The sequence below is a fragment of the Triticum aestivum genome, unplaced genomic scaffold (assembly GCF_018294505.1).
Source record: "Triticum aestivum cultivar Chinese Spring unplaced genomic scaffold, IWGSC CS RefSeq v2.1 scaffold61863, whole genome shotgun sequence".
Lineage (NCBI taxonomy): Eukaryota > Viridiplantae > Streptophyta > Magnoliopsida > Poales > Poaceae > Triticum > Triticum aestivum.
In genome coordinates this window covers 414-5,254 of record NW_025236505.1, presented here as the reverse complement: position 1 = coordinate 5,254, position 4,841 = coordinate 414, and the positions used below count along the sequence as shown (strand labels likewise).

General features: G+C 43.8%; 1 long non-coding RNA gene across 1 annotated transcript; it reads right to left on the bottom strand.

The window, feature by feature from the left end:
- Positions 1–744: 744 nt before the first annotated feature.
- LOC123176445 (uncharacterized) lies at positions 745–2,303 on the bottom strand. The gene is made up of 2 exons (XR_006488523.1): positions 1,858–2,303; positions 745–1,273 (listed from the first exon to the last, which is right to left on the bottom strand). It is a non-coding gene; the product is annotated as an uncharacterized lncRNA (long non-coding RNA).
- Between the last annotated feature and the right edge of the window lie 2,538 nt (positions 2,304–4,841).

Sequence of the window (4,841 nt, the reverse complement as noted above, 5' to 3'; positions counted from 1 at the left end):
GACGGAGCGGTGCGGCGGGGCGGCGCAGCGCGGCGGCGACGAAGGCGGCGGCGGCACTAGGGCGGTGGGGCTGGGGCGCTAGGGTATGGGAGGTCCTGGGCTGGGCTCCCCGGCTTATAAAGCCTGGACGGGCCTAGTGTCCGGGTCAGACACGGCCCGTAGGTCAGCTGCGTTTTTTTAATAAATAGTTACACTCAGAAAAAAGGACAAATGGAATACTAAACGGACTCCAAAAATTCCGAAATAAATTTTCCCCGACTTCTAAAATCAAGCCGCACAAGATGAACATTTATTTGGGGCCTAAATGCAATTTTGAAAAACGTGCATTTTTCCTAAATTCAAATAAAACCAAAATAAATATTATTTGATTTTTTATTAAATCCTCAATATTTCTTTATTTTGGGAAAGTCATTTTATTCCCTCTCTCATATTTTTTTGTAATAGAAATAATTAAAGATAAAATAAATAAAATCAAAAGATCCTATTTTCAAAATTTGAAACAACTCAAATATGAAAATAACGAAATTCCCAACTCTCTCCAAGGGTCCTTGAGTTTGGAAAAATTTCTAGGATCAACCAAAATGCAATAAATATGATATGCAATGATGATCTACTGTATAACATTCCAAATTAAAAATTTGAGATGTTACAGGGAAAGGATGTAAAAACCATAAAATAATAATAATAATAAATAAATAAATAAATTAGATAACGATAATTTCAACAGCGTTGCCTAAACATTAATTAAAATAATAGAAACAACTACTTTTAATATATTTTTACAGGAAATAGCATTTAGTCATACACAACAATTCTTCTACAAACCTCCCTATATTTTATAGACCCTTGTCTCATTTCTCTCACACAAAGTAAATGCCAACTAATGGTCAGCCAAGTAAATTCACACTTGTCCCTAATACAGCCCACAAGAGACACAAGTGGAGGCATGCATGCAAGAGTAACCACGCATGCATGCCAGATGTAATGCGTCTCCAAACCGACATAGCTGTTCACCCCACTTTAAATAGGAGTCATCCCTTTCACTGTGGCCACACACAATCATCCGCTAGAGAAACCCCTCTGCCTTTTCACCTTGCCTTTTCACTTTCTGCCACACTACTATCCTCCACTGCTGTGAAGCTCTTTGGGTTGCATGCGCCACCAGGTACTTATCAAGTACCTTGTTGTGTTAGCCCTTCTTGCTTGACTTCTTATCTATCTCCACCTCGGTTTGAATCAGTCCATGAGCATCTATTCACCTTGATCTATTTAGCTTGCAGTAAAAAGAACAAAATGTTTGCGTAAACACCCAAGTTAGTCAAAACTAATTAGATCAATTGCAAAAGCTTGTAAAAGTTTCTATGAATGACATCCGTGGCTTGTACTAGATCTAACATGCCAAGAATCAAATCCTAATACTAGCAACTTGCTAAGACATGTATGTGTGTATCCAAAAGATCAACCTACCTGTGTATACTACCTTGTCCTAATTATTAATCCCTGCCAATCTGTAGCAAACATTGAGTGATTGATGTTTATAAACTACTCGCAAGTAATTATTTTTGGAATTTCACTGCCACTGTTTACTTCTATATGGTGTTCAAGGATGAGTAGCACAAGTTAGGAATAGCATTTAGATCTAATCAGTAGCAATACCATGACCACACGATAGATTAAATCTTGATTAATTTCATGGCCTTGAGATAAACAAAGCAAAAGAAGGCAACATGGCTGAGAGGGGAATAGTAGGGCCTGAGATAAAATGAACAATATATGCACACCCACGTTCATATATAGCAGGAACTTGTTGTGAAATTTGGAGCACTTCATGGAGAAGGAATCAGGATTAGTACTTACCAGTAGTAGCAGTAGGATGTGGCTAGTCCACACCGTTAGCAGCAAAGCCATGGCAACCGAGCAGCGCCGGTGAAGCCGCACGCGCCCGACGCTCGTGGCTGCACGCCTTGTGTGTGTGGCTGCGCTGGGGGGAGGATGTAGGCATGGATACGTCGTTGCCGCTGCAGCCGGTGGCAAGCCCACCAGACCTGGATCGAGCGGCGCTAGGATTGAGTGGTGGCGGCGTTTTTGGTGGTGGCCGATCAAATAAATAGGGGGAAATGGTAGAGGGAGACGAGGGGAATCTATAGGTGTCCGCCGTGTCGCCGGAGATGCCCGTACGGGGCAGATCTAGGCGACGGCGGCCGTGCTCTGTTCTTGGGGGAGAGAGAGAGGTGAGCGGGCTGGTTCTGTTCGTGGGACATCAGAGAAGTTGAGTAGTCTTTCTGGATAGACACGGGCTGGGGCTTAACCAACGAAGTACTAGTAGTGCAGTACTAGGCTAATGTTTCCTTTTACTTATCATTTCTTTTACCACTCTCTGGACTGGATGACATACGTGCATGCTACTCTGATTTGGATGGCTTAGATGCATTTTATATCTCAATGAAACACTAGGACGTATCAGTACCTAGTTAATTAATTATGGCTTGCCCAACATGGCCGTGTTGCTGGATGTTTAGATTTTAATTAGGCATTATAAACATGTTTGTGAAATAATTATCAGGAGTCGATCTCAGACTCGTAGGAGTCACATCTGGTGGTTCCGAGTTGGTCGAAGCACTATCCGGCAAGTCGTCATCTCCTTGACCATGTCTTGATAAATGTTTTTCGGGCTATGGATCATTTCTAAAAGTTTGCATAAGAATTAAAAATAAATATTTTTCATAAATGAAATAAGATTTGGATCAGGTGGATCCACTAATTTGGCAATTGGACCAGATCAGGTGAAGTATCTGTATTAAGTAGTTGTGACCCGGGCAGGGCTACATTATAAATAAATATTTGGTAGGTAGGGGAGCTTATGTTGGTGAAGGCAACCCAGGTAGGGTTGGCTTGGATGGCAGGCTCCTCTACATAGGGTATCAGATTAGGACACAACCAACTAGCGCTTACTTCAAAAGCGGCGCAAATCGTACTGACCATAGACCTGGAATGGGACGTGCTGAACCGACTACCCATGCCAAGTAGCTGCCTCTGCATGGGTGAGAAGGTGGTTGTAGCCGGGTAGGTACAGTCACCCTAGGGCGGGACCGCCGGTTGGGGGTCTCGACCCGCGGGCCTTTAGTAAGGCAAGGTGGAAAAGCAGAGGTAGTGTACGGGCTGGTTAAAGGTTCTGGTTCCTTGGTCTAGTCGTGCGCACGGGTAGCGCATGGACGACTTGTACCAAGTGATGCTATGGGCAAAGCAGTACACCTCTGATCAGAGTAAATGTGATATCACTCCCAGCTTCCGGGATTGGAAGTGCGTCGTGTGGGTTTTCCTCTAACACAGGATGTAAGATCCCACGCCGCTCTGTCACCAGTAGATTTTATGAATAAAATTTGGTTTTCAACAAAATGGGTTAAGGGAAAATATTTTTACCTACATAGTATTTTGAGATAATGGCTCGGTGGTGGTAGCCGTGGCCGATGAAGTTTTTCCTCTTTAAAAACTCATACATTCACTTTTCACGGCGACTTGCGGAGTACATATTTTATATGTACTCAGCTGCACTTATGTTGTTTTTCAGAGCAAGAGAGTTATGAGAACTCTGAGGCGATAGAGAATGGTACTTATGATGAGTCTAGTCATTTTAATGACTTTGGTTATACTAAGGTGGAGTATGATTATGAGGAAGTCGACAATCAAGGCTATGAAGAGTAGATGCCCTCCATGGTTGGTCGAAAAGGCTCGTACTATAAGTGGTGACGATATATCATCATGGCCGCTTAGGCTTAGTCCACACTTGAGGTGTCTATGTAATAAAAGCTTGCCTACTCATGGCAGCTGTTCCACTTGTACATGACACTGTTCTCCTTAACTGATCCTGGCGCAACTCTGAAGTGACGGCTTCCGTTACGCCTGACTCTGTTGGATGTAATGGGGCATCACAAAAGAGGTGGTATCAGAGCAACGTTAAGGAAACAATCATGTATTTGGTTAGAGACAGTCTGAGCCCTAGGAAAGATAGGTTCCCTCCTTGCCTAAAATAAATTAAAAGTTTTCTCAAAAAAATGACTCAAGTCAATTGAAGATTAAATAATTTAGACCACACAATTGTGCAACAAAAATGTGTTTATTTATTTATTTACTATCCTTGGTAAAATTAATTTTACACTGCGTTATAACTAACTACATTCTTAAATTGCTCAATGTAGGATGACGAGTGGTAGGATGTTTGGTACGGGTGCTGAGTATGGTGGTTTTGCTCTGTTCTTGGTTGAGCTTCTTGGTCTTCTAGGTGTGTTGATTGCACCGTACTACACAGTGTTTCACGACCCGTGTTCCACGGGGTACTTAGTCACAGTGCACATTCCTGAGAGCTTAGATGTCCCTTCTAGGTACAGTGTTGCCCGTTACAACTTTGTTTCAGCACTTCAGGGTGCGGCACGAGATGCCGCTTTACACCTTTTCCACGCCTACCACTCTCTCCTTCAGTACGTGGGCAGAGGCGAGTGGCCTCATTAGCTAGAGGAGGCAGGGAGTTCTTATGCACCTACGCCCATTGTCGCTCCTTCACCTTTTGCGTCCACTTCCACTTTCCCTCCACTTTCACCATGTCCTCCTATTTTACCTCCCACATTTTTACCACCACCAGCTTCGACTGCCGCTCGTCCACCTCTGTACCCGACAGTCCCACCCAATCGTGCAGACCACCCAGCTCGTAGAGTCATCAGGGGTTCCTCCTCTCACGCAATGTCACGTCCCTCCACACCGTACGAGCGTCCACCTGCACCTCAGCTTGTTCAGGACCTATTAGATCAGGTTGCCACTCTTCAGAGGCGCTGTTCCGAGCTTGAGCG